Here is a 9,404-nt window from a genome sequence, read left to right as displayed (position 1 = left end):
ATCCCTCTTCATACTCTTCCACCAAAAGTGTTGTTTTAAATCTTGGTACATCTTAGTACCTCCTGGATGCATCGCAAATGGTGAGTTGTGAGCTTCCATCAGTATTTCCTTCCTTAAATCTTCTATTGCTGGAACACATAAGCGTCCCTGATACAATAGTCCTTCATCTGATGACTTCGAGAATCCATCTACTGGACTTTCGTCTAGCTGTCCTAGGACTTTCTGTAGGTTAGGATCCTCTCGTTGGGAGGCAATAATTCTCTGCCTAAGCGTAGGTTGTACCGTGAGTCGGGCCAGCTGTGCTATGACTCCCTCGGTCGCTACAGCTATGTTGGCTCGCTCGAACTCTCTTTGTACCCTTACTTCCCTCGTAATGAGGGCCGACGAGTGGACCATCTTCCTACTCAAGGCATCTGCAACCACATTTGCTTTCCCAGGGTGGTACTGGATATCTACATCGTAGTCCTTCACCAATTCTAACCACCTTCTCTGTCTCATATTTAACTCTTTCTGGGTGAAGAAATATTTAAAATATTGTGGTCGGTTAAACTTTGAATTTTCTCTCCATACAGGTAGTGTCACCAAATTTTCAGCGCGAACACTACAACGGCCAACTCCAGATCGTGGGTAGGGTAATTATCTTCATATTCTTTTGGTTGACGGGACGCGTATGCAACAACTTTAACGTGTTGCATTAACATCCTAGTCCATTCTTTGAAGGCATCACTATAGATTACGTACTCTTCTGAGATCTTGGGAACCGTGAATACCGAGACGGTTACCAATCTCTATTTTAGGTTTTGGAAGCTTGCCTCACAAGCATCATTTCATATAAATGGTACCCCTTTTCTCGTTAGCTGTGTCAAAGGCGAGGCTATTCTAGCGAAGTCCTACACGAACCTTCGATAGTATCTCGCTAGTCCCAAGAAACTCTGTACTGATGTTACCGAAGTTGGGCGTTCTAACTTCGTGACCGCTATGACCTTAGTAGGATCTACGGATACTCCGTCCTTTGTCGCCACGTATCCTAGGAAAGAGACTTATCGTAACCAAAATTCACACTTTGAGAACTTAGCATACAACTTGTTCTCTCTTAGGGTGGCTAGGATTTTTCAGAGGTGTTCCTGGTGTACCAAGTTTGTTTTTTGAGTACGCTAGAATGTCATCAATGAGCACGATCACAAAAGTGTCTAGACAGTCCTTGAACACTTGGTTCATTAACCCCGTTAACACAGCTGGAGCATTGGTGAGGCTAAATGACATATCACGAACTTATAGCGATCATACCTTGTCCTAAATGCTGTATTTGGTGCATCTTTTTCTTTACTCTTTATTTAATGATAACCTGACCGCAGGTCTATCTTAGAAAATATCGTCGCTTCTCTTAGTTGATCGAATAAGTCTTATATTCTAGGCAGAGGGTATTTGTTCTTTATGGTTACCTTATTTAACTCTCTGTAATCGATGCACAAACGCATCAATCCATCTTTCTTCTGAACAAACAACACTAGCGTACCCTAGGGAAATATGTTAGGTCGAATGAACCCATTATCCCGTAAGTCTTGTAATTACGCCTTGAGTTCATTCAACTCTGCTAGCGCCATGCGATAGGGTGCTTTAGAAATAGGCCCAGTTCCCAGCTCGAGTTCGATGACGAAGTCGACCGCTCGGGAAGGGGTATTCCAGGTAGGTCGTCCAGAAATACATCTGAGAACTCCTTTACTATTGGCAAGTTTTCAAGGGTCTTTTCTTTTCCTCTTACGTCTACAACACCTACTAATATAGTTTAACCGCCTTGTTGGACTAATCTCTTTGCTTTCATCATCGAGACTACATTTGGGGTAGTCCCGGTACTTGTGCATTTAAATTTAAAGCTAGGTCACACCGGTGGCGAGAATTTCATTATTTATTTTTTTGCGACAGTCTATACTAACACGGTTTGCAGCTAGTCAATCCATGCCTAGTATTACGTCGAAGTCGGTCATCTTTACTACTATTAAGACTACGCTTTAGAGTTTGGTCGGCTACTATTGCTTGGTCATTCTTCACTCTATCCTTAGTTACTATGTCTACCCTCTTAGGGTTGCTTGCCGACCATACATGTAACAAGGGTTCTAATTCAAACCCTGTCTCTGATCCCTCTCGAGGTGGGCTCTCTTCAGCCTCACCTCGTTCTCTATCTCTAATAGGAGGTCGTCCCCTTCCTCGTCTTACTCTTTCGCATGGTCTAAGCAGCATGGTTCTAGAAACCAAGATAGCATCTCTTAAGTCTAAGGCTCATTACCTATGAAATTATACTATGCATCACATCTACAAAGTTCACATCATATTGCAAACAAAAGCACTCAGCATGCAACACATCACATCATGCTCTTAAATAAATACGTGAAATATCACAACAATTTCAGTAACATTAACATAAAATTCATGCGAGTTCGAAAACGTTTCTCTTTTCTTATCTTGTGCAAGGCATACCTGACGGTGACGGGGCATCGACGTTGGGACCGTGGAGCGTGCCAAGCCTACATCGTAGGCTAGTCTACAGAATCTAAAACCTAGAGCTCTGATACCAACTGTAACGACCCTAAATTTCCAAATATCTAGAGTCGCCACTAACGTCTCATGCTCATCCCTAATGCAGAAAAAAAATCTAAGCATGCTCATCTTTATTAGCGGAAAAATTTAAAAACTTCAGAATACATTAAAACATTGGAAAACACTGCCGGACTTACAAGTTTCAAATATCGTGCTGGAGTTCAAAAAGATAAAATAAAACGATTACAAATTAATTAATAAATGAATGAAATGCAAACGCCCTATCCTAACCAAGACTAGGAATAAAATATGCAACTATCCTATGCACGCGCCACAGTCTCTGATCACGATGCCACCGTCAACCGTACATGGGAGCCTTGCCTTTACCTGAAAAACAATATGGCACACGGCCTGAGTATTTCGAAGAAAATACTCAGTAAGTGACCCCACTATAGGGGCCATGCTAATGCAAACACATGCAATCATGAATAGGGACCTATCTCTAATCATCTTAGGGGTGGCCTCCAGTCTCGGACAAATTGGATGTGTAGTACTTCCCTACACACGACTCACACGTGCGAGTGTGAGTCCCCAGGGCGCTCGCACACCCCCTGGACCCTCTGGTCAAGCTAATCTGTAGCGACGTCCGGAGGTCAGCGGAACCCCATAGTGTCATGCGCCTCATGAACACCCTCATCTGTGTGCTTTCGCACCTGTGCGCATTCGCGCTCATCATAAGGTGCGCGTCCGCACTCATCATCTCTAGGGGAAGTAGCCCTATGCTTATGAACATACAAAATGCATGAGGTCCCTCTAAATCCATCGTAATGTCTCTTCTGACACAACCCTCTAGTCTCATCTCTTTGTTACTCTAGGTAACGCATATCGTGGATATTTATATTAATATCATTTTCATGCTCTTAGGGTTGTGTCCTACGTCGATCTAACGACATGATGCAATATGGCACTCATCATCATCTAGCATGCTCAATATGGAAAACATCATCATATTAAGGTAAAAATCATGCAATCATCATGCTCATCATAATGCCACAACGTGCGTCAAACATATTAAGCGTCACTCAACAAAATATGTATAAACTGGCACATATCATCAAGCATCATACAATCTATTTAGCCTATCCTATAGTAAGGCCACTTACTTGGTTGGCCTCGGCCGAAGTACTCCCTAAATAGCTAAACGTAAGCTCCCGTTCCGTGAGAGCTGCTTCCTACTTCGCTGGGTTTGTTTCCTATCACGCCGTTCACCACTTTCCGTTAGTATTTCACAATTAATTTACCTATAATTTAATAAATGTGAAATACGGCTCTAAAACGGCCTCGGATACCTTAATCGGGGCCGAAAACAGATCCGGGAGGGTCGAAACAGTGGAAACCGGGCTGAAAACAGGTGAGCCAAGCCGAACAGCCGCTGGAGCCGCCGGAGGAGCCGCCGGAGCGTCACCGGAGGGAGCCCGAGCCGTTTGCGCCGAGCCGAGCCGAGGACTGCCGCGCCGCTGTGTGACACGTGGCAGCAGCAGAGAAAGCCACGTCGGGCGGTAGTGTCGGGTCGAAGCGCGGGTCGGAGTCCGGTTCGGGTCGTGGTTCGGGTTGCGGGCTGTGGAAGGCTACTGGGCCAAGGCTAAACGTTGGGCCTCGGCTTACTGGGCTGGGCCGCAAGTGTTTGGTTTGCAGGCCGGCTCAGTTGGACCGTGGGTCTAGTCTGGGTTGGTTCAGCTGAACCGTAGCTTCTGGGCCGGTTTGAGGTTTGGGCCGCTGTAGTTGGGCTGGGCCGAAGGCAGAGGCCAAGGGAGGAACGGGCTGGCTCTCCCGGGTTCTGGGTTCGGGTTGACCCGGATCCGTGGATCTCGTCTTCCTTACCCGACTTTGGCCGATTTTCTGGCGAGCTTTCTCTCTCCTTCCCGCGGCGTTTCCGTTGCCGATTTCGGTCCTCTTCCTTCCTTTTTCCTCTTTGTTCGTCGTTCTTCTTTCCTTTTTTGGGAGTTTTGCGGCCTAAAAGCTCCTAAAAGCCATAGATCTAAGAATCGATTTTTCGACCTCGGTTACCGACGACGACGCTTACGAAATAACACAAAACGCACCCTGAGTTATTGTGCTTTCGTTAGGGATCTCTCTTACGGTAGTAACAGGTCGTTTGGAGTCGGTTTAAGGGTGGTTTGAGGGCTCGTCGGAGAAACTGGACACTCGCCGACGTTTGTCCGAACTCTCTCTCTCTCTCTCGAAATTTCTCTCTTTTCTCCCTTTGCAGGCGTTCTGAAGATGCTGGGCTGAGGGTGGGCGTGCTGTGGCCGTTGTTTCGCGTGGGTTCCGCGAAACTCGGCGGTCGCCGGAAAACTCGCGGGTTTTCCGGCGACTGAGTTTCTTTTTTTTTTTTTTTGTTTTTTTTTTTGTTTTCATTTATTTATTTATTTATTATTAATATATATATATATATATATATATATATTTTTTTTTTTTTCTTTCTTTCCCGGGTCGTTACATTATCTACCCCTAAAAAGAACTTTCGTCCTCGAAAGTCTCAAACTCTTGTACCAACTCGGGGTATTTCTCTCTTATCTCGTCCTCACGCTCCCACGTGGCTTCCTCACTGTGGTGATTCCGCCACAGTACCTTGACAAACGCAATACTCCTGTTGCGTAAGGTTTTTACCTCTCTAGCTAAGATTCTTACTGGTTTTTCCTCGTAGCTAAGATCTTCATTGAGTTGGAGTGGTTCGTAGTCTATTACGTGGATAGGATCCGTAATGTACTTCCTCAGCATCGACACATGAAATACATCATGTACTCCTGAGAGGGCTGGAGGTAAGGCTAACTTATACGCTACCGGACCAACTCGCTCTAGGATCTCGAATGGTCCAATGAATTTAGGACTTAACTTGCCCTTATGTCCGAATCTTAACACACCTTTCATAGGTGCCACCTTGAGGAATACTGGGTCCCCCACCTCAAACTCCAGGCTTTTACGCCTTACATCGGCGTAGCTTTTCTGTCTACTTTGAGCGGTACGCATCCTCGCTCGAATTTTCTGGACAGCCTCATTGGTGAGTCGAACCAACTCGGGTCCTACTAATTCTTTCTCTCCTACCTCGTCCCAACACAGTGGGGACCTACACCGTTTCCCGTACAGGGCCTCAAACGGTGCCATTCCAATAGTTGCTTGGAAACTGTTGTTATACGAGAATTCCATTAGGTGTAGTTTGGAATCCCAACTTTCCTTAAAATCTAGTACGCAAGCGCGTAGCATGTCCTCTAGAATTTGGTTTAAACGCTCCGTTTGTCCATCTGTTTGGGGGTGAAAAGCGGTACTAAAGTCGAGGCGGGTACCCAGTGCTTTTTGAAGTCCGCGCCAAAACGCTGACGTAAAGCGTGGATCCCGATCCGACACTATAGACACTGGGACTCCATGTAGTCTTACTATTTCTTTCACGTACAGTTGTGCTCAATTGTCAACTGTATATGTAACCTTCCCAGGTAGAAAGTGTGCCGACTTGGTCAACCTATCGACAACTACCCAGATCACTGTATAGCCCTTGGGCGTTTTGGGTAAACCTACTATGAAGTCCATCGCTATGTTTTCCCACTTCCACTCCGGTATGCTTAGGGGCTGCAACAACCCCGCCGTCTTTTGTCTTGGAGCTTTCACTTGTTGACAAACTAAGCACTTGCTCACAAACCCGGCAACATCCCTCTTCATACTCTTCCACCAAAAGTGTTGTTTTAAATCTTGGTACATCTTAGTACCTCCTGGATGCATCGCAAATGGTGAGTTGTGAGCTTCCATCAGTATTTCCTTCCTTAAATCTTCTATTGCTGGAACACATAAGCGTCCCTGATACAATAGTCCTTCATCTGATGACTTCGAGAATCCATCTACTGGACTTTCGTCTAGCTGTCCTAGGACTTTCTGTAGGTTAGGATCCTCTCGTTGGGAGGCAATAATTCTCTGCCTAAGCGTAGGTTGTACCGTGAGTCGGGCCAGCTGTGCTATGACTCCCTCGGTCGCTACAGCTATGTTGGCTCGCTCGAACTCTCTTTGTACCCTTACTTCCCTCGTAATGAGGGCCGACGAGTGGACCATCTTCCTACTCAAGGCATCTGCAACCACATTTGCTTTCCCAGGGTGGTACTGGATATCTACATCGTAGTCCTTCACCAATTCTAACCACCTTCTCTGTCTCATATTTAACTCTTTCTGGGTGAAGAAATATTTAAAATATTGTGGTCGGTTAAACTTTGAATTTTCTCTCCATACAGGTAGTGTCACCAAATTTTCAGCGCGAACACTACAACGGCCAACTCCAGATCGTGGGTAGGGTAATTATCTTCATATTCTTTTGGTTGACGGGACGCGTATGCAACAACTTTAACGTGTTGCATTAACATCCTAGTCCATTCTTTGAAGGCATCACTATAGATTACGTACTCTTCTGAGATCTTGGGAACCGTGAATGCCGAGACGGTTACCAATCTCTATTTTAGGTTTTGGAAGCTTGCCTCACAAGCATCATTTCATATAAATGGTACCCCTTTTCTCGTTAGCTGTGTCCAAGGCGAGGCTATTCTAGCGAAGTCCTACACGAACCTTCGATAGTATCTCGCTAGTCCCAAGAAACTCTGTACTGATGTTACCGAAGTTGGGCGTTCTAACTTCGTGACCGCTATGACCTTAGTAGGATCTACGGATACTCCGTCCTTTGTCGCCACGTATCCTAGGAAAGAGACTTATCGTAACCAAAATTCACACTTTGAGAACTTAGCATACAACTTGTTCTCTCTTAGGGTGGCTAGGATTTTTCAGAGGTGTTCCTGGTGTACCAAGTTTGTTTTTTGAGTACGCTAGAATGTCATCAATGAGCACGATCACAAAAGTGTCTAGACAGTCCTTGAACACTTGGTTCATTAACCCCGTTAACACAGCTGGAGCATTGGTGAGGCTAAATGACATATCACGAACTTATAGCGATCATACCTTGTCCTAAATGCTGTATTTGGTGCATCTTTTTCTTTACTCTTTATTTAATGATAACCTGACCGCAGGTCTATCTTAGAAAATATCGTCGCTTCTCTTAGTTGATCGAATAAGTCTTATATTCTAGGCAGAGGGTATTTGTTCTTTATGGTTACCTTATTTAACTCTCTGTAATCGATGCACAAACGCATCAATCCATCTTTCTTCTGAACAAACAACACTAGCGTACCCTAGGGAAATATGTTAGGTCGAATGAACCCATTATCCCGTAAGTCTTGTAATTACGCCTTGAGTTCATTCAACTCTGCTAGCGCCATGCGATAGGGTGCTTTAGAAATAGGCCCAGTTCCCAGCTCGAGTTCGATGACGAAGTCGACCGCTCGGGAAGGGGTATTCCAGGTAGGTCGTCCAGAAATACATCTGAGAACTCCTTTACTATTGGCAAGTTTTCAAGGGTCTTTTCTTTTCCTCTTACGTCTACAACACCTACTAATATAGTTTAACCGCCTTGTTGGACTAATCTCTTTGCTTTCATCATCGAGACTACATTTGGGGTAGTCCCGGTACTTGTGCATTTAAATTTAAAGCTAGGTCACACCGGTGGCGAGAATTTCATTATTTATTTTTTTGCGACAGTCTATACTAACACAGTTTGCAGCTAGTCAATCCATGCCTAGTATTACGTCGAAGTCGGTCATCTTTACTACTATTAAGACTACGCTTTAGAGTTTGGTCGGCTACTATTGCTTGGTCATTCTTCACTCTATCCTTAGTTACTATGTCTACCCTCTTAGGGTTGCTTGCCGACCATACATGTAACAAGGGTTCTAATTCAAACCCTGTCTCTGATCCCTCTCGAGGTGGGCTCTCTTCAGCCTCACCTCGTTCTCTATCTCTAATAGGAGGTCGTCCCCTTCCTCGTCTTACTCTTTCGCATGGTCTAAGCAGCATGGTTCTAGAAACCAAGATAGCATCTCTTAAGTCTAAGGCTCATTACCTATGAAATTATACTATGCATCACATCTACAAAGTTCACATCATATTGCAAACAAAAGCACTCAGCATGCAACACATCACATCATGCTCTTAAATAAATACGTGAAATATCACAACAATTTCAGTAACATTAACATAAAATTCATGCGAGTTCGAAAACGTTTCTCTTTTCTTATCTTGTGCAAGGCATACCTGACGGTGACGGGGCATCGACGTTGGGACCGTGGAGCGTGCCAAGCCTACATCGTAGGCTAGTCTACAGAATCTAAAACCTAGAGCTCTGATACCAACTGTAACGAACCTAAATTTCCAAATATCTAGAGTCGCCACTAACGTCTCATGCTCATCCCTAATGCAGAAAAAAAATCTAAGCATGCTCATCTTTATTAGCGGAAAAATTTAAAAACTTCAGAATACATTAAAACATTGGAAAACACTGCCGGACTTACAAGTTTCAAATATCGTGCTGGAGTTCAAAAAGATAAAATAAAACGATTACAAATTAATTAATAAATGAATGAAATGCAAACGCCCTATCCTAACCAAGACTAGGAATAAAATATGCAACTATCCTATGCACGCGCCACAGTCTCTGATCACGATGCCACCGTCAACCGTACATGGGAGCCTTGCCTTTACCTGAAAAACAATATGGCACACGGCCTGAGTATTTCGAAGAAAATACTCAGTAAGTGACCCCACTATAGGGGCCATGCTAATGCAAACACATGCAATCATGAATAGGGACCTATCTCTAATCATCTTAGGGGTGGCCTCCAGTCTCGGACAAATTGGATGTGTAGTACTTCCCTACACACGACTCACACGTGCGAGTGTGAGTCCCCAGGGCGCTCGCACACCCCCTGGACCCTCTGGTCAAGCTA

This window comes from Cucurbita pepo, unplaced genomic scaffold, assembly GCF_057944985.1.
Source record: "Cucurbita pepo subsp. pepo isolate OVF unplaced genomic scaffold, ASM5794498v1 scafford_3, whole genome shotgun sequence".
NCBI classification, from domain to species: Eukaryota; Viridiplantae; Streptophyta; class Magnoliopsida; order Cucurbitales; family Cucurbitaceae; genus Cucurbita; species Cucurbita pepo.
The sequence above is the reverse complement of the archived record's forward strand: the minus strand, read 5'-3'. Positions refer to the sequence as shown.